The following is a 20,809-nucleotide window of genomic DNA, read 5'->3' on the forward strand; positions in this document are numbered from 1 at the left end:
TCAGCACTCATAGCCACGGTGCACTCAGGGAGGATGGGTAGGTGTCTCAGTCCTCTCTAGCCCACCTATCTCCCATTACCCTGCTGATCAGACACCAGCTTTCTTGGAACTTTCCATTTTCTCAGCCGGTGGACAAAGAACTGACCATACCTGAGCAGATGACGCCTGCATCTTCCCGATGAACACAGTTGTGTTGCCGCCATCCCAAAGTAGGGCACCTCCACACTTGGGACTCCTCTCCTCTGCAGCTCACTTCATCCAGCCAGATGGGCCCTGATCCTGCCCCGAAGGGAGCAGACCCCGTGGCACTGAGGGCTTCTCCACAGCCCAGCTGCCTGCACACCACGCGGGCATCTTCCAGTTCCCAGCCGTCATCACAGATGGTGCCCCAGGAGCCCTGGTCAAGGATCTCCACTCTCCCAGAGCAGCGACCACCTCCGTCCGCCAGGCGGATCTGTCTGCTGTCTGAGCAGAGAGAAATGGGACATGGGTGATGACACCAGAGGTTGAGAAGGGTTTTCTGTCCTGTGGGACCCCCACCTGAGCAGTAGGGGGCGCTCTCCTCTGAAGCTGCCGACCTTGCTGGTTCAGACACGGAGTCATTACACTGGGGCAGCAGCTGGGGCTGGTTTTTTATACCAGTGGCAAGAGAATAATAAGGTTGAAAAATAGGAAGAAAATAAAACAGGAAATATTAAGTTGAAAACACTCTAGTGAGTAGTCTGAGACAGAAGGTAGTACAAGGTCCTATCAGAGTTAACATTCTGATCTGTAGAGTTCTGCACAGCATTAGAGAAAGATTTACAGGAAATGTTAGTCTCTCTACCCGGAGCAGTTAAATGAGTTCAGAGTCACAGGAATGAGCTGGCAGCTGGATGGATTCCTTTCAAAGCACACACATTTTGATGCTGTTGACCTAAGAGTTAAAGGGGTTGATTAAAGGGAGTGGAGTCAGGAACGGGCCTTATCAGATGCCTCAGATAGCAATCATGAATCCTCTATCATTAGAATCCTTCTCCTTGGTACAGTCATTCAGAGCTGAAAAACAAATGGATTCTGTGATATCTTGGTTTACCCCAGAATATTTCATTTGCGGTTCTAAGCTTCAGACTTCAGATCTGGATACTACTTTCAAACAGTGTGATCTCTTTGAGTAGACTGAACAGCTTTGCATGAGAGATGATGTCAGGGAACATTGACACTGGCCGGATTCCACTGGAAAACATAGAATGTTGCTTCCTCTCCCCCAAAAATATAATCCCTCCTTGGACTTTGTGTCAAGAATCTCTGTTGTTCAAATTTTGGAGTTATCTGATCTTTAGGGGGAAGGAGAAGGCAATGGCACTCCACTCCAGTACTCTTGCCTGGAAAATCCCATGGATAGAGGAGCCTGGTAGGCTGCAGTCCATGGGGTCGCTAAGAGTGGGACACGACTGAATGACTTGACTTTCATTTTTCACTTTCATGCATTGGAGAAGGAAATGGCAACCCACTCCGGTATTCTTGCCTAGAGAATCCCAGGGATGGGGGAGACTGGTGGGCTGCCGTTTATGGGGTCCCACAGAGTTGGACATGACTGAAGCGACTTAGCAGCAGCAGCAGTGTGTATGTTTGCCTAGTCACTTCAGTCATGTTCAACTCTTTAAGACCCTATGAACTGTAGCCCACCAGGCTCCTCTGCCCATGGGATTCTCCAGGCAAGAATACTGGAGTGGATTTCCACGCCCTCCTCCAGGGGGGTCTTCCTGACCCAGCGATCTAACCAGTGTCTCCTGCATTGCAGGTGGATTCTTTACAGCTGAGCCACCAGCAAAGTTCTTCTAGTTCTATCACTGAGCAGAAATAGGTCACATCCTGCAGCCCCTTGAACAAATAACATTAACAAGCTCACTGTATTCTCCTCTCCTTTTATACATAAAAGTGATGTAAAGAAAGGTTAAAGAATGTCTATCGATGTTGTTCTTTAAGTAAATGATGAAGTAGAGCATTAAACCTAAAATTTTCCACTTCCATGGAGAATGGAGGAGTTCACAGCAGGCCAATGTGTTTTGCTGGGTCTTGCTGCACACAGCTTAAAAAGCTGAAAAAAGTTTTTTAAGATACAGTAAATGTTATTTTGCCAACAAAGCTCTGTCTAGTCAAGCCTATGGTTTTTGCAGTGGTCATGTATGGATGTGAGAGATGGGCTTTGAAGAAAGCTGAGCGCCGAAGAATTGATGCTTTTGAACTGTGGTGTTGGAGAAGACACTTGAGAGTCCCTTGGACTGCAAGGAGATCCAACCAGTCCATTCTGAAGGAGATCAGTCCTGTGTGTTCTTTGGAAGGAATGATACTGAAGCTGAAATTCCAGTATTTTGGCCATCTCATGAGAAGAGCTGACTCATTGGAATTTGGGGCAGGAGGAGAAGGGGATGACAGAGGATGAGATGGCTGGATGGCGTCACTGACTCGATGGATGTGACTCCAAGTGAACTCTGGGAGTTGGTGATGGACAGGGAGGCCTGGCGTGCTGTGATTTATGGGGTCACAAAGACTCGGAAACGACTGACTGAACTGAACTGAACTGAACTGAAATGTATTCAACATTTGTTAACACAACATGGACTAAATATGCTAAAATTCTAAAGTGTGGAGGTTATTTCAATGTTAGCCAAGGATCTATACTTCTTTTTCTCTGGGAATTTGCTGATTCATTGCATAATTTAATGATTCAGAATCTGGGCTTGGGCAAGCAGAGGACTATTGTTGTGACAGGAAGCCAGCATAATCTGGGGGTTACCTGGAGCTGGAGTGACAAAATTAGAATCTTGAGAGCCTCTCTCACACAGCACGTTTTCTCCTCAAATATCTGCCCAGTATATAAACTGTGAAGGACAGGAGGCTGAAGAACTACATAAAAAGACTTGAAAAGCAGAGTCTTTCTCATTCTCTTGGGTACTGAGCTACCAAAGAATCCAGGCTCTGAACTGAAATCTCCAAAAGCCCCTGTCATAGGGCCAATAAATCAGAGGTGGACTGAATGCTACCAAAGCTGCAACCCACACTTATTACAGCTCAGTTTTAGGTTATATTTAGATGTTTGAGTGATATACACCCCTTCCCCCTATCTGCCTAGCAAAACAAGCGGTAAATCCTTTCAGGTATTAGAAAATGTATCAGGAGTATCTTACTTTTTCATATATAATTTATAGCATTCAGTAAAAAATTGGCATGACATTTCACAAGTTAGGATAACATGACAAAAGACCAAAGTGAAAAAAGAGATGAGAGAATGCAGAGACACACATGATAGAAATGCATAAGGATTTTAACTACGACCAATGTGTTTAGGGAAAAAGAGAGAAGGGGAGAATATACAGGGGAAAAGACAAAAAAATTAACAAATAATCATAAGCAAATAAAAATGGCAATGGAATCATTCCCAACCTAAAATAAAATATCTAGTATTAAAAAGTGAATGAATAAGTCAAACAAATTTTAGATAGAACTTAGAATAGAGTGATTTAGAGGAGTCCTAAAGATGAGACATGAGAAGGAAAAGAAAGAGTAGGAGAGGGAGAAGACATACAGAGACAGAGAGGCAGAACGACAGAAGGCATATTTGAAGATATAATGATAGAGAATTTTTTAATATAAAAAAAGAGTATGAAAATCCCCACTCCAAGTAAAGCTGCAGAAAATCAAAAGGAAAAAGGGAAATCTGAAATAGTAACAGATTTATTTAAAACTAAAGGAAGAAAAAAAAGGGAGAGAAAAAGGAACATAAAGCATGTGCATCAATTAAAAGCAAATGGCAGAGACCAACATCAAATCAATATCAGTAATTGCATTTACAGTGAATGGATTAAGATAAAACAAACCTGATGCAAACGTTACTCGCAAAATGATCGCCTTATACTATGAAAACAAAGAAAGATTGAAAGTAAAATGATGGGGAAAATGTACTAACTGTAAGAAAATGGGAGTAGCTTTATCAATGTCCCAGAAAGTAGACGTTAAGAAAAGATGCACTAATTGACAGTAGTGCTGAGAGAGGACATCAGAGGGCAGACAGACTGAAACCACAATCACAGAAAACTAGCCAACCCGATCACATGGACCACAGCCTTGTCTAACTCAATGAAACTAAGCCATGCCGTGTAGGGCCAACCAAGACGGACGGGTCATGGTGGAGAGTTCTGACAAAATGTGGTCCACTGGAGAAGGGAATGGCAAACCACTGCAGTATTCTTGCCTTGAAAACCCCATGAACAGTATGAAAAGGCAAAAAGATAGGACTCTGAAAGATGAACTCCGCAGGTCAGTAGGTGTTCAATATGCTACTGGAGATCAGTGGAGAAATAACTCCAGAAAGAATGAAGGTAGGGAGTCAAGGCAAAAACAACACCCGGTTGTGGATGTGACTGGTGATAGAAGCAAGGTCCAATGGTGTAAAGAGCAATATTGCCTAGGAACCTGGAATGTTAGGTCCATGAATGAAGGGAAATTGGAAGTGGTCAAACAGGAGATGGCAATAGTGAACATTCTAGGAATCGGTGAACTAAAAGGGACTGTAATAGGTGAATTTAACTCATATGACCATTATATCTACTACTGTGGGCAGGAATCATTTAGAAGAAATGGAGTAACCACCATAGTCAACAAAAGAGTCTGAAATGCAGTACTTGGGTACAATCTCAAAAACAACAGAATGATCTCTCTGTTCATTTCCAAGGCAAAGCATTCAATATCACAGTAATCCAAGTCTATGCCCCAACCAGTAATGCTGAAGAAGCTGAAGTTGAATGGTTCTATGAAGACCTACATGACTTTTTAGAACTAACACCCAAAAAAAGATATCCTTTTCATTATAGGGGACTGGAATGCAAAAGTATGAAGTCAAGAAACACATGGAGTAACCGGCAAATTTGACTTGAGTACAGAATAAAGCAGGGCAAAGGCTGATAGAGTTTTGCCAAGAGAACACACTGATCATAGCAAACACCTTGTTCCAACAACATAAGAGAAGACTCTACACATGGACATCGCCAGATGGTCAACACCAAAATCAGATAGATTATATTCTTTGCAGCCAAAGATGGAGAACCTCTATACAGGCAGCAAAAACAAGACCAGGAGCTGACTATGGCTCAGATTAGGCACTCCTTATTGCCAAATTCAGATTTAAATTGAAGAAAGTGGGGGAAAACACTACACCATTCAGGTATGACCTGAAGCAAATCTCTTATGACTATACAGTGGAAGTGAGAAATAGATTTCAGGGACTAGATCTGATAGACAGAGTGCCTGATGAACTATGGATGGAGATTTGTGACACTGTACAGGAGACAGAAATCAAGACCATCCCCAAGAAAAAAAGAAATACAAAAAAGCAAAATTAGAGATACCAAGGGAATATTTCATGCAAAGATGGGGTCAATAAAGGGCATAAATGGTATGGACCAAACAGAAGCAGAATATTAAGAAGAGGTGGCAAGAATACACAGAAGAACTGTACAAAACAAGATCTTCATGACCCAGATAATCACGATGGTGTGATCACTCCCCTAGAGCCAGACATCCTAGAATGTGAAGTCAAGTGGGCCTTAGGAACCATCACTATTAACAAAGCTAGTGGAGGTGATGGAATTCCAGTTGAGCTCTTTCAAATCCTGAGAGATGATGCTGTGAAGGTGCTGCACTCAGTATGCCAGCAAATTTGGAAACTCAACAGTGGCCACAGGACTGGAAAAGGTCAGTTTTCATTCCAATCCCAAAGAAAGGCAATCCCAAAGAATGCTCAATCTACCGCACAATTGCACTCATTTCACACGCTAGTAAAGTAATGCTCAAAATTCTCCAAGCCAGGTTTTAGCAATACATGAACTGTGAACTTCCAGATGTTCAAGCTGGTTATACAAAAGGCAGAAGAATCAGAGATCGAATTGCCAACATCTGTTGGATCATGGAAAAAGCAAGAGAGTTCCAGAAAAACATCTATTTCTGCTTTATTGACTATGTCAAAGCCTTTGACGGTGTGGATCACAATAAAATGTGGAAACTTCTGAAAGAGATGGGAATACCAGACCACCTGACCTGCCTCTTGAGAAACCTGTATGCAGGTCAGGAAGCAACAGTTAGAACTGGACATGGAAAAACACACTGATTCCAAATAGGAAAAGGAGGATGTCAAGGCTGTATATTGTGACCCTGCTTATGTAACTTACATACAGAGTACCTCATGAGAAATGCTGGGCTGGATTAAGAACAAGCTGGAATCAAGATTGCTGGGAGAGATATCAATAACCTCAGATATGCAGATGACACCACCCTTAGGGCAGAAAGTGAAGAACAAAAGAGCCTCTTGATGAAAGTGAAAGAGGAGAGTGACAAAGGTGGCTTAAAGCTCAACATTCAGGAAACTAAGATCATGGCATCCAGTCCCATCACTTCATGGCAAATAGATATGGAAATAGTGGAAATAGTGGAGACAGTGGCTGACTTTATTTTGGGGGCTCCAAAATCACTGCAGATGGTGACTGCAGCCATGAAATTAAAAGACGCTTGCTCCTTGGAGCAACTTAGACAGCATATTAAAAGCAGAGAGAATACTTTGTCAACAAAGGTCCGTCTAGTCTAGGCTATGGTTTTTCCAGTAGTCATGTATGGATATGAGAGTTGGACTTTAAAGAAAGCTGAGCACCAAAGGAGTGATGCTTTTGAACTGTGATGTTGGAGAAAACTCTTGAGAGTCCCTTGGACTGCAAGGAGATCCAACCAGTCCATCCTAAGGAGATCAGTCCTGAGTGTTCACTGGAAGGACTGATGTTGTAGCTGAAACTCCAATATTTTGGCCACCTGATGTGAAGAGCTGACTCATTTCAAAAGACCCCGGTGCTGAGAAAGATTGGGAGCAGAAGGAGAAGGGGGTGACAGAGGATGAGATTACTGGGTGGCATCGCTGACCCAATGGACATGAGTTTGCATAAACTCTGGGTTTGGTGATGGACAGGGCGGCCTGTAGTGCTGCAGTCCATGAAGTCACAAAGAGTCAGACACAACTGAGCAACTGAACTGAACTGAACTGAACACTAATTGAATTAAAGAGGGAATCTTCATGATCATAAGGAGGTGCACCCTTAATAAACATATAGACATCAAAATTCAAGAAAGGTAACAGAACATAGCTTTGAAATATACTTGACAGAATGAAAAGAAAAAATAGGCAAAATCACAGTCAAAATGGGGGATTTTTACTGTATCTTTTTCAATAGCATACAGACCAGGCATACAAAAAACAAAGGATACAGTAGATGTACAACAACATAGTCAGCACATTTAACCAAGTAACACATAGAGCAACGCACCCAGCAACGCAAGAGTTCACATTACTGTACATGCACTCGGAACGTTTACCAAAACGACCACATAACGGGACAAAATCTTTCACTCTTTGAATTCATACAGAGTATTTACTCTGACCACAGTGGAATAAAATTAAGAATGAAAAAGAAATATTGTTAGCCATCCCTATTTTGGGAAATTCAGCAACATCCTGCCAAAAAACACCTGAGTCTGGGAATAAATTTAAAATTTACCAAATATTGTGAAATAATGATAATAAAAATACAATAATAATGATAATAAACACAAAATAATGATATTATCGTAAATTCTTCTAATGAAACTCAAGTAGTGCCTATAGGGAAATTTATACCCTAGATTTAGAGAAGAGGAAAGACCGAAAGTGAAAAAAATGTAAGCTTCCATTAAGAAACTAGGAGATGAGAAAGCCTAAAGAATATAGAATGTTGGGGTTAATTAAAAAAGGAACAAAAATGGACGGAAAACAAGGTAAGCATAAGATAGAAAGCATAGAAGAAAACCCTTTAAAGGTGGCTCATTGAAAACTGAGGAACACTGATCAATACCAATGAAGAGCAGAGAGAAAATAAGTTAACAATACCAAGAACGAAAAGGGACATCATTATAAATCATACAGATTTTTTGGTCATAGGTTTTGTGTCGTTGTTTGTTTTTGGCTGTGCTGTGGCCCGTGGGATCTTAGTTCCCAGGTCAGGGATTGAACCTGGACCATGACAGTGAAAGTCCAGAGATTTAACCCCTGGATTGCATAGCTTTATTAATATAATTTATACATTTAATGTGGATAAGTACACAAAAAGTGTCAATTTCTCCACAGCCTTGCCAACACTTGTGTCTTTAAAAAAAAAAAAAAACGGTCATTCTGACATGTGTGAGATGATATCTCTTTCTGGTTTTGATTTACATTTCCCTGATGATTGACAATGTCAAGCATTTTACATATACCCATTGGCCATTTGTATGTCTTCTTTAGAGAAATGTCTATTCAAGCCCTTGCCAATTTTTTAACTGCATTATTAAGTTTTGGGTTTTTTTTTCTTGAGTTGTAGGGGTTCCTTATTTGTTTGGAAATTAATACCTTATATAATTTGTGCTAGCTTGCTTTTTCACTCTGTTGGCTTGAAGAAGCTTTTTAGTTTGATATATTCCCCCTTGTCTATTTTTGCTTTGTTGCCTGTACTTTTCACATCATATCCATGAAATCATGAAGCAATGTGTTTTCATTTTGTGATGAAGCTTCACATATCTAAAATATAATTCTTATCTGGTAATGATATTATACAATCACACATATTAAAATAAATTCATATAAATAAATAAAATAAATTCAGATAAATAAGTGAAATCAAAATTAGGTTTTGAATATTCTTTAGTGGAACTGTAAAATTATTTGCAGAAAATAAAACTTGATTCAATGTTATTTTGAGATTAAGAATGGCATTTGAAACATTTCATTAAAGGCAGAAGTCAAAAAAGTAAACCATTATACATTCGATAACATAACCCCCCCCCCATTCACATACATAACCTTAAACATATGCGCAAAAAATGGGGGAAATATTTACAAAAATATTTAAGAAAGAGTAAGTGGTGTTTCTTTAAAAGACTATAAAGAAAGATGAGCACGTAAGAACTGATGCTTTTGAACTGTGGTGTTGGAGAAGACTCTTGAGAGTCCCTTGGACTGCAAGGAGATCCAACCAGTCCATCATAAAGGAGATCAGTCCTGAGTGTTCATTGCAAGGACTGATGTTGAAGCTGACACAACTGAGCAACTGAACTGAAGTGATCTTTGTTTATAGAGAGTTCCCATAAATAAATAAAAATTTTTAAAACATTCTAGAAGAAAAAATATTGTCATAAATTATATCTTAAAACTAATATAGGAAAGAAGATAGTATTTTGGTATATAGTGTTTGTCAAAGTCGCTCAGTCATGTCCAACTCTTTATGACCCCATGGAGAATACAGTCCATGGAATTCTCCAGGCCAGAAAACTGGAGTGGGTAGCCTTTCCCTTCTCCAGGGGTCTTCCCAAGCCAGGGATCGCATCTAGGTCTCCCACATTGCAGGCAGATTCTTTACCCGCTGAGTCATCAGGGGAGCCCAAGAACACTGATGTGAGTAGCCTATCCCTTCTCCAGTGGATCTTCCCGACCAGGAATCAAACCCTGATCTCCTGCATTGTAGGCAGATTCTTTACCAGCTTAGCCACCAGGGAAGCCCAAATGTGGATAAAAAATTTAAAAAAACCATGATGCATGTTCTCATGTCAAGCCGATGAAGAGAATAACACTCTGTTTTAAAATTAATTATTTATTTGGTTGTCCTAGCTCTTAGTTGAAGCATGCAAATTCTTACTTGTGGTATCATAAGAAAAAAAATTGTAACTACATGTAGTGATGGATATTACTGTACATGTGGTGATGATTTACCAATATGTACAAAAACTTAAACACTATGTTTTACACTTAGAACTAATATAATGTTACAAGAATTACATCTCAATTAAAAATTTAACAAACAAGATTAGAATATCTGGATAAAATTAATTTCATCCTTACCTCATTTAGGCTCTCTGGTGGCTCAGACAATAAAGAATCTGACTGCAGTGTGGGAGACTCAATTGCGATACCTAGGTTGGGATGATCCCCTGGAGAAGGGAATGGAAACCCATTCCAGTATTCTTGCCTGGAAAATTCTGTGGACAGAGGAGTCTGGCAGGCTATAGTCCATGCAGACACAAAGAGTCGGACACAACTGAGTCGGACACTAACATTTTCACTTAATGTCACTTTGTGGACCCAAATTAAGCTCTTCACTTTAGATTTTAAAATATCAAATCTCACTGCATCTTACAGGATTGGGACAGACACACAGAAAAAGACAGTAAATCACCTGCACACGAGATATAGGCTTCATCATTTGGAGAGCATGAAGTGTAATTCCAAGGGTCAGAAGGACACTGCCAGAGAGAGGTGTCAGTTTTCCGACAGCGGATTCCATCCACCCACCGGGGTCTAAAACCTTCTCTAAGAGCAACAGAAGAGTTGAGGGTTCCACTGTCCCCACAGCCAAGCTGTCTGCAGATCACGGACACAGTGATGTCTTCCATGGGGCTGCGGCAGACACTGCCCCAGGTCCCGTTGTAGAAAACTTCCAGCCACCCAGCACACTGCTGGTCCTCGCTCACCATCCTGAGGGTCAGGAACTCTAAAGTTGAAAGGGGAGGAGACAGGACACAGTGAAAACTTGGCTGGATGTTCTAGGTTTTCCTTTCTTCTAGAAATGGTGAACAGTCATCTCTGACCTTGTTCAAGAGATGCCCACTAGATGACAAGACTGACATCACCTCCCTTTTAACTGACTTTGTCCATTTGTGTCTGTCTTTCTATTTCTGCCACAGTGGTGTAGTGGATATGAACTGAGAGGAAGACCAAACTGTGTGGGTGCTAGTCAGGGAGGGGCAGCTGAATCCTGCTTCCTAACAAAATCTTTGAAGACTATGTTAAGGGATTTGATGTGGATATTAGGGAGACAGGCAGAGTAATTAATCCAAAAATGTCCACATCCCAATCTCTGCAACCTGTGAATATGTTACAACACCTGACAAAAGGGAGTCACAGATGTGATTAAGATAAGGCCCTTGAGATGGTGAGATTAAGCTAGAATATTGTATTAACAATGTGAGCCCAGTCTGAGCACATCCTTAGACCCACTATCCTTAAACATGGAATACATTACTTAGCTCTGCAGCATTGCTGGTCTAAAAATGGATGAAGGAGGCTGTGAACCAAGGGATGTAGGCAGTTTCTAGGAGCTTGAGAATTCCACGGACAGAGGGGCAGGGCAGGATACAGTCCATGGGATCGCAAAGAGTCAGACACGACTGTGTGACTAACTTTCTTTGTTTTTTATCTAGAAGATTGAGAAGACAAGAAATAGATTCTCCCCCAGAGCCGCAGAAGTGATGCAGCCCTGCTGAAGCCTTGATCCAGGCCCAGTGAGATCCCTGCTGGACATCTAAGCTACAGAAGTTTAAGGAAATAAATATATGTTGTTTCAACCCACTAATTGGTAAACTGTTACTGAAGCAAATGGAACCTATTATCATGGGTTTAAAATTTTTGTATGTAACTGGAGAGAGAGCCCTGCTTTCAAGAAAAACTGTAAAAAACGGCTCTGCCAGGAAAGGCTGCTGAGAAGAAAGGACCAGATCCTCAGCTGCTGCAGAAGGAAGTGAAAGCACCTCGTCTTCACGTCTGCTGGAATGGAAACACAGGCTCCATGGGAGGAAGCCTCCTTCTCTGGTCGTTTCAGCATCTCTCCCTCAGGGCTCAGACCCAGTCCTCCAGGGCCCCACCCCTCTCCCAGCCTGTGGACAGTGTGTAGCGCAGACCTGAGCAGATGACCCCCGCGTCCTGCTTGTGTCTGCAGTCGTGCCGCCCCCAGCCTCGGGAAGGGCACCTCCACACGTGGGACTCCTTTCCTGTGCAGTTCAGATCGTCCAGCCAGATGGGCCCTGATCCTGCCCCAAAGTGAGCAGACCCTGTGGCATTGAGGGCTTCTCCACAGCCCAGCTGCCCGCACACCACGTGGGCATCATCCAGGTCCCAGCCGTCATCACAGATGGTGCCCCAGGAGCCCTGGTCAAGGATCTCCACTCTCCCGGCGCAGGGACCTCCCCCGTCCACCAGGCGGAGCTGCCTGCTGTCTGAGGAGAGAGAAATGGGACAATGAGGCCTTGACCTGGGGAATGAAGAGTCTTCTGTCTTGTGAGACCCTCACCTGAGCAGTAGGGGGCGCTCTTCTCTGAGGCCACAAAGCCTGCAGGTTGAGACAGGGAGTCGTTGCACTGGGGCAGCACCTGCGTCTGGTTTCCTGAAGAAACAACAATGATCAGAAGTCTGGAAGGGATGAAGAACAGGAAACTGAAATAAGGGAAATGATGACCTGGTTAGTTAGTTAGTTCAGTCGCTCAGTCGTGTCAGACTGTTTGTGAACCCCGTGGACTATAGCCACCAGGTTCCTCTGCCCATAGGATTTTTCAAGCAAGAATACTTCAGTGGGTTGCCATGCCCTCCTCCAGGGGATCTTCCCAATCCAGGGATCAAACCCAGGTCTCCCGCATTGCAGGCAGATTCTTTACCATCTGAGCCACCCGGGAAGGCCAAATCTATCCTTAAGTAAAAGCAAAACAAAATTCTTCTGAAGCATTTCTACAATTTCTTCAATGTCTAACTTTAAAACAAACACTTAAATAAAAATAGATCTCGTGAAAAACAGAAAGGAAAAAGGAGACATTGGAAAGAATTTCCCAGATTTTTCAGCTGCTAGATTTACCTGACAGAGAACTTAAATAGCCACAATTAAAGTGTTTATGGAAATAATAGACAAAATGTGTATCTTTGCAGAGAAATGATAACATAAGTGAAGTACTTCTAAAGCTTTAAAATGTGTCAGCTGAAATTAAGAACTAAAGAATAATAGTAGCTGTGCACTAGCTCAGCATAAAATAGAAATATCACAGTGCAAGATCAGAGGATATTCTACTATCTAGAAATTCAGGTCACATAACAAGAGTTCTGGTTACACTGTTGTATGGAAGATTTTCCCCCAAAATTTAGCCCAGTTCAGTTCAGTCACTCAGTCATGTCCAACTCTGTGACCCCATTGACTACAGCTCACCAGACTTCCCTGTCCATCACCAACTCCCAGAGCTTGCTCAATCTCATGTTCCTCAAGTCGGTGATGCCATCCAACCATCTTATCCTCTGTCATCCCTTTCTTCTTCCACCCTCAATCTTACAGCATCAGGGTCTTTTCCAACAAGTCAGTTCTTCTCATCAGGTGGCTAAAGAATTGCAGCTTCAGCTTCAGAATCAGTCCTTCCAATGAATATTCAGGGCTGATTTCCATCAGCATCCACTGGTTTGATCTCCTTGCAGTACAGAGGACTCTGAACAGTCTTCTCCAACACCACAGTTCAAAAGCATCAGTTCTTCAGCACTCAGTTTTCTTTATGGCCCAGCTCTTACATCCATACATGACTACTGGAAAAGCCATAGATTTGACGAAATGGATAATTGTCAGCAAGGTAATGTCTCTGCTTTTTAACATGCTGTCTAGGTTTGTCATAGCTTTTCTTCCGAGGAGCAGATGTCTTTTAATTTCATGGCAGCAGTCACCATCTACAGTGATTCTGGAACCCAAGAAAATAAAGTCTGTCACTGTTTCCATTGTTTCCCCATCTATTTGCCATGAAGTGATGGGACTGGATGCCTTGATCTTAGTTTTTTGAATGCTGAGTTTTAAGCCAGGTTTTTCACTCTACTCTTTCACATTGATCAAGAGGCTCTTCAGGTCCTCTTTGCTTTCTGCCATAAAGGTGGTGTCATCAGCATATCTGAGGTTATAGATATTTCTCCTGGCAATCTTGATTCCAGGTCATGCTTCATCCAGCCCAGCAGTTCACATGATATACTCTGCATATAGGCAGACGCTTTGGCTCAGAGAGTAAAGCGTCTGCCTGCAATGCAGAAGACCTGCGTTCAATCCCGGGTCAGGAAGATCCCCTGGAGAAGGAAATGGCAACCCACTCCAATATTCTTGCTTGGAAAATCCCGTGGACAGAGAAGACTGGTAGACTGCAGTCCATGGGATCGCAAAGAGTTGGACACAACTGAGCGACTTCACAGCAGGGTGACAACATACAACCTTGACATACTCCTTTCCCAGTTTGGAACCAGTCTGTTTTTCCATGTCCAGTTCTAACTATTGCTTCTTGATCTGCATATAGAAGCCAGGTAAGGTGGTCTTGTATTCCCATCTCTTTAAGAATTTTCCATAGTGTGTTATGATCCACACAGTCAAAGGTTTGGCATAGTCAATAAAGCAGAAGTAGATGTTTTCCTGGAACTCTCTTGCTATTTCTGTGATTCAATGGATGTTAGCAATTTGATCAATATAATAAGGCAAAACTTTTAGCTGAAGAAAAAGAATATATACTTCATTTTGCTTATGCCTTTGGGTCACTAATCAGGAATAAACTCAGTTTGACAGTCTTTCAGTTGGGTCTTTCAGTGCTGCAATTAGATGTCACCTGGGGCTGAAGTCATTTAAAGACTTGACTGAACTCTGGTTCTATAAGGAAATTCCCAGAAGTGTCCTAAGGGTAAAGGAACATCATGGCTTCAACTTAATTCAGAAAGATTTTACCTATTCAGGAAGAAATGGGGCAGAAGGGGAATCGAGAAGGAAAGACACTCACACACACACAGAGATTAAAGCAAAATATTGATACTAACATTTAGAAACCCAGGTAAAGGTCATAAAGGAATTTTTATATTACTTTCCCAACATTTTAATGTCTCAAATGACATCAAAATTTAAAAAACTAAAAGATGAAAACAACACAAAGAGAATTCATTGCCAGGATACTTTCACAAAAAAAGTAGTGATAATATCAAAAATAAAATACCTAGGAGAAATCCTAGTAGAAGATGGGCAAAATCTCTGAGAGAAATTCAAGATCTAACTGAATGGAGGGATGTATTATGTCAATGATTTGGAAAACTCAGCGTTGTCAGTGTCAGTCATCCTCAAATTTCTTTGTCTCCTCTCAAATTTTTAAATCTAATCTCAATGAAAATACCCTTAAGCTTTTCTTTTGGTGAAAATGACAAGCTGATTTCTAAATTTATACAAAATACAAACAACCAAGAATGACCATCACAGTTGGTAAGAAAAGCAACAAAGTTAGAGGAGTTAATATAAAGTAACTCTTGTAAATTAAAATTATTATGACCTACTACAAAGTTTGAAACTCTGGGAGATAGTGAAGGACATGGAAGCCTGGTGAGCTGTAGTTCATGGGGTCAGAAAGAGTCAGACATGACTTAGCGATTGAACAACAACAACAACGAAAAAGTTGTGATAATTAAGAAAATGCAGTATTGGTGCAAGGATAGACAAATGATAACATGGAACAGAATAGAGAGTCTTTAAAAGGACAGACATATTTGCCCTCCTGCTTATGATGAAGGCGGCACTGAAGTGGGGAAAAGAATCTTTTCAGGAAAAGATTGAGCCAATTGGATGTCCATATGAAACCTGACCCTTATCTTACACTGATATCAATCCCAGAAGGAATGGACAATTATATGCAAGAGAAAAATAATAAAATTTCCATAAGACACTCTTAGAGAATGTTTTCATGATCTTGGAGCAGGCAAACATTCTTTGCTAAAGGCTATAAGAAGCATTAAATGTACAGGGAAAAGTTGGCAAGTTATGTTTCCAAAAGATTAAGAAATGAGTTCGTCAAAGGACAACATTTCATTAAGAAAAAGAAAATAAATGACTAAGGGTTAAACATGGAAAGTAACACATATTTGCATCCAAAGACATTGTCATGGTAAGTTGTAGTATCATATTTGTAATAGTCAAGAACTGGAAACAACTCAGATTTATACTGTCTGTAGAATTGATCAGTACATGGCCATGTGATCATTCAAAGGCATACTCTACAGTAATGAAAAAAAATAAAGTACTACAATATACATCATGAGTGAATCCCAAATATAATTTTGAGTCTAAGAAATTAGATACAAAAGTTGCAACATGCTGCATCATTTCATATAAAGTTCAGAAATTGATAAAACTGTCTACATTAGTAGAAGTTCGGTAAGCACTTTTCCCTGTCGAGGAGAGGGGACGACAGTGACATTCTCTTTGCTGCTCTGGGCTGGGGTTCATACTGAGGTCTATACTTACTGCTCATACATTGTTTTCTATGATTACATGTGAGCAACAATGTAGCTTAAAAATATATTATTCCCCTTCACACTTCTTGCCCTGCCCTGAAAAATGAAGGAACAATGAGAAGATCCATATTTCACCACAAAATATCTGACTTTGAAGTCCATTTTCCCTCCCTTTCTGCTCTTGGGGACATTTCACTCCAGAAGCATCCTGAGTACCAGTAGCCCTTGTCCCACGCTCTTACCTGAGCAGATCACAGAGGCCGTGTTGCCATGGGAACAGTCAGGACCACCCAGGGCAGTCACAGGACAACTCCACAGGAAGGACTCTGCCCCTGAACAGTGAAATCGGGCTGTTAGGATCTGATCACCTCCTTCCACCAAGTGTGGTCCTCTGGAGATGGAGATGGCAATTCCACAGCCAAGCTGACGACAGACAACATTGGCATTGGCCAGACTCCAGTGGGAGGCACAGAGCGCTCTCCATCGTCCAGAAATGTTCATCTCCACCTGCCCCTCACACTGAGAGGAGCCGTTTGTCATGAGCCGGACTTCTGAGTATGCTGGTAGAAGAAGACAGAGTTTCAGCAAAATCACATGACTTTCTCGCCTGAACAGGGTGTTCACAGAGGTGAAAGGCCTGACCTGCAGCTCACCTGAACAGACAACCTCAGCAGCTCCACTGTGGTGACAAGAGCCCCCTGGACAGGACACTCTGGGGCAGACCCAGAGCTCAGGCTCCTCCCCCTCACACCTGAACTCTTCAGCCCAGACCTGGGCACTGGACTCTCGGAAGAGCTCATGTCCCAGAACAGACACAGCCTTGCCACACCCCAACTCTGCACAGATGACCTGGGCAGTGGGGAGTGTGAAGTTCCCATCAGACACTGGGATCCAGGCTTCTCCAGAATACACTTCTACTTGCCCTGAGCAGGGTCCATCCCCTCCAGCCAGACGCACAAACCCTAAGAAGAAACACAAAACCAGTGAGTGCTCATGGTACTAACTTGGCAACTGTAAACCACATGTCACAGGCAGTGGAGTGAAAGTTTTTCATTTTAGGAGTGGAGCATGTAGAGAGTCTTTGACAGTTAGTGTCATAATTGAATTTTCTTGAGCAGGTTTCTAAAGAGAAATTCAGGAGGATTACAAGGTCAGTTTAGAATGGCTGAATCCCAAGAACATACACTTTGAGACTGGTTAGAAATCTGAATTCCTTGGTCTAGGAGCCTAGAAACTACAGAGTGCAATTCAGATCATTGGAATGGTTGAGTACTGGAAACACATCTTTCAGTTGGTTGAAGAAGTAAATTTCTCACTTAGCAGCCTAGCACCTACAGATCCAAGGATAATGTGTAATATGCAGGCACTTGAAAGTAGAGATATGCAGAACAGAACCCACCCAGAGGAACATGGACTATGAGATGAGAGACCTAGCATCCAGACAAGCTTAGAAAGCTTTCCTGGAACTTGCGGGGCTAATATTCTGATCAGTTTTCTCTCCCAGGAGCTAGTCCTCAAGTGACTTAGGTGAGGGAGAGTCTTGAAGCTGGATCCATGAGGGGATGCCAACCTGTAGTTGGGTGACAGCTCCAGAGAAGAAATATAGACGCTATCACTAATTCATGTTTATGTCATCACATCTTGTCTTTTCAATGGCAAAAATTCCATGAATTTCTTCAGTGACCTTAGTGGGAAAGAAGATGAGTTAAGAAAAGTCAGAGTGTCATAGAGAGAGAGGCCCAGCCATCTCTCTGGAAATCCTAGAATTTGTCAAGGAACCTGGTAGAGTGTGTGTTCTCAGTGGGAGCTTACCAGACAGCTGAGTTTCCAGATCATCTCCTGTTAAAGGTTTTTCTTCTGAAACAAGACTCATAGAAAATGCTAATTGATTTTAATACTATCATTGTACTAATTCTAACCACAGAAAAATAGGCATTCTTCTCAAGCACAAATGGAATATTCTCCAGGCTAGGTTACAAATAAGTCTTAACAAATTCAAAAATATTAAAATAATTCAAAGTATCTTTCATGACCATAATGGAATGGAACTAAAACTCAATAGTGATAAGGAAACAGGAAATTCATATATATATATAAAAATTAAACCACACACTCCTATTTTAAGACTGTTTTCTCTATTTCTATTAAGAATGCCATTGGGATTTAGATAGGAATTGCATTACTATTTAGATAGGAATTGTAGATCACTTTGACAAGTACAGGCATTTTAACAATATTAGTTCACCAGGACAAGAGCACAGAATGACTTCCCATTGATTATATTGTCTTTAATTTCTTTGTTTTTCCCTTTAAAATTTTATTGGATTATAGTTGATTTACAGTGTTATGTTAGTTTCAAGCATACAACAAACTGGTTCAGTTATACATATAAATATATTCATTCTTTTTCAGATTTTTTTCTATATAGGTTATCACAGAATATTTTTTAATATAAATTTATTTATTTTAATTGGAGGCTAATTACTTTACAATATTGTATTGGTTTTGCCATACATCAACATGAATCCACCACAGGTATACACGCGTTCCCCATTCTGAACCCCCCTCCCTCCTCCCTCCCAGTACCATCCCTCTGGGCCATCTCAGTGCACCAGCCCCAAGCATCCAGCATCATGCATCAAACCTGGACTGGTGATTCATTTCATATATGATATTATACATGTTTCAATGCCATTCTTCCAAATCATCCCACCCTCACCCTCTCCCACAGAGTCCAAAAGACTGTTCTATACATCTGTGCCTCTTTTGCTGTCTCGCATACAGGGTTATCATTACCATTTTTCTAAATTCCATATATATGTGTTAGTATACTGTATTGGTGGTTTTCTTTCTGGCTTACCTCACTCTGTATAACAGGCTCTAGTTTCATCCACCTCATTAGAACTGATTCAAATGTATTCTTTTTAATGGCTGAGTAATACTCCATTGTGTATATGTACCACAGCTTTCTTATCCATTCATCTGCTGATGGACATCTAGGTTGTTTCCATGTCCTGGCTATTATAAACAGTACTGCAATGAACATTGGGGTACATGTGTCTCTTTCAATTCTGGTTTCCTCGGTTTGTATGCCCAGCAGTGGGATTGCTGGGTCATAAGGCAGTTCTATTTCCAGTTTTTTAAGGAATCTCCACACTGTTCTCCATAGTGGCTGTACTAGTTTGCATTCCCACCAACAGTGTAAGAGGATTCCCTTTTCTCCACACCTTCTCCAGCATTTATTGCTTGTAGATTTCTGGATTGCAGCCATTCTGACTGGCATGAAATGGTACCTCATTGTAGTTTGGATTTGCATTTCTCTGATAATGAGTGATGTTGAGCATCTTTTCATGTGTTAGCCATTTGCATGTTTTCTTTAGGGAAATGTCTGTTTAGTTCTTTGGCCCATTTTTTGATCATGTCATTTATTTTTCTGGAATTGAGTTGCAGGAGTTGCTTGTATATTTTTGAGATTAGTTGTTTGTCAGTTGCTTCATTTGCTATTATCTTCTCCCATTCTGAAGGCTGTCTTTTCACCTTGCTTATAGTTTCCTTTGTTGTGCAGAAGTTTTTAAGTTTAACTGGGTCCCATTTATTTTTGCTTTTATTTCCAGAATTCTGGGAGGTGGATCATAGAGGATCCTGCTGTGATGTATGTCAGAGAGCATTTTGTCTATGTTCTCCTCTATGAGTTTTATAGTTTCTGATCATACATTTAGATTTTTAATCCATTTTGAGTTTATTTTTGTGTATGGTGTTAGAAAGTGTTCTAGTTTCATTCTTTGACAAGTGGTTGACCAGTTTTCCCAGCACCACTTGTTAAAGAGATTGTCCTTAATCCATTGTATATTCTTGCCTCCTTTGTCAAAGATAAGGTGTCCATAGGTGCATGGATTTATCTCTGGGCTTTCTATTTTGTTCCATTGATCTATATTTCTGTCTTTGTGCCAGTACCATACTGTCTTGATGACTGTGGCTTTGTAGTATAGTCTGAAGTCAGGCAGGTTCATTCCTCCAGTTCCATTCTTCTTTCTCAAAATTGCTTTGGCTATTCGAGGATTTTTGTATTTCCATACAAATTTTGAAATTATTTGTTCCAGCTCTGTGAAAAATAACATTGGTAGCCTGACAGGGATTGCATTGAATCTATAGATTGCTTTGGGTAGTATACTCATTTTCACTAATTTGATTCTTCTGATCCATGAACATGGTATATTTCTCCATCTATTAGTGTCCTCTTTGATTTCTTTCACCAGTGTTTTATAGTTTTATATATATAGGTCTTTAGTTTCTTTAGGTAGATATATGCCTAAGTATTTTATTCTTTTCATTGAAATGGTGAATGGAATAGTTTCCTTAATTTCTCTTTCTGTTTTCTCTTTATTAGTGTATAGGGATGCAAGGGATTTCTGTGTGTTGATTTTATATTCCACAACTTCACTATATTCATTGATTAGCTCTAGCACTTTTCTGGTGGAGTCTTTAGGGTTTTCTATATAGAGGATCAAGGGCAGTGGGAGGAGATACCCCTCGTCCAAGGTAAGGAGCAGCGGCTGTGCTTTGCTGGAGCAGCCATGAAGAGATACCCCATGCCCAAGGTAAGAGAAACCCAAGCAAGATGGTAGGTGTTGCAAGAGGGCATCAGAGGGCAGACACACTGAAACCATACTCACAGAAAAC

At 41.1% G+C, this 20,809-nt stretch overlaps 1 pseudogene; it reads right to left on the reverse strand.

The window, feature by feature from the left end:
• The window catches only part of LOC138077643 (antigen WC1.1-like), a 152,145-nt pseudogene that overhangs the window by 55,305 nt on the left and 76,031 nt on the right, over positions 1–20,809 (reverse strand).

Source organism: Capricornis sumatraensis, chromosome 4 (genome assembly GCF_032405125.1).
Source record: "Capricornis sumatraensis isolate serow.1 chromosome 4, serow.2, whole genome shotgun sequence".
NCBI classification, from domain to species: Eukaryota; Metazoa; Chordata; class Mammalia; order Artiodactyla; family Bovidae; genus Capricornis; species Capricornis sumatraensis.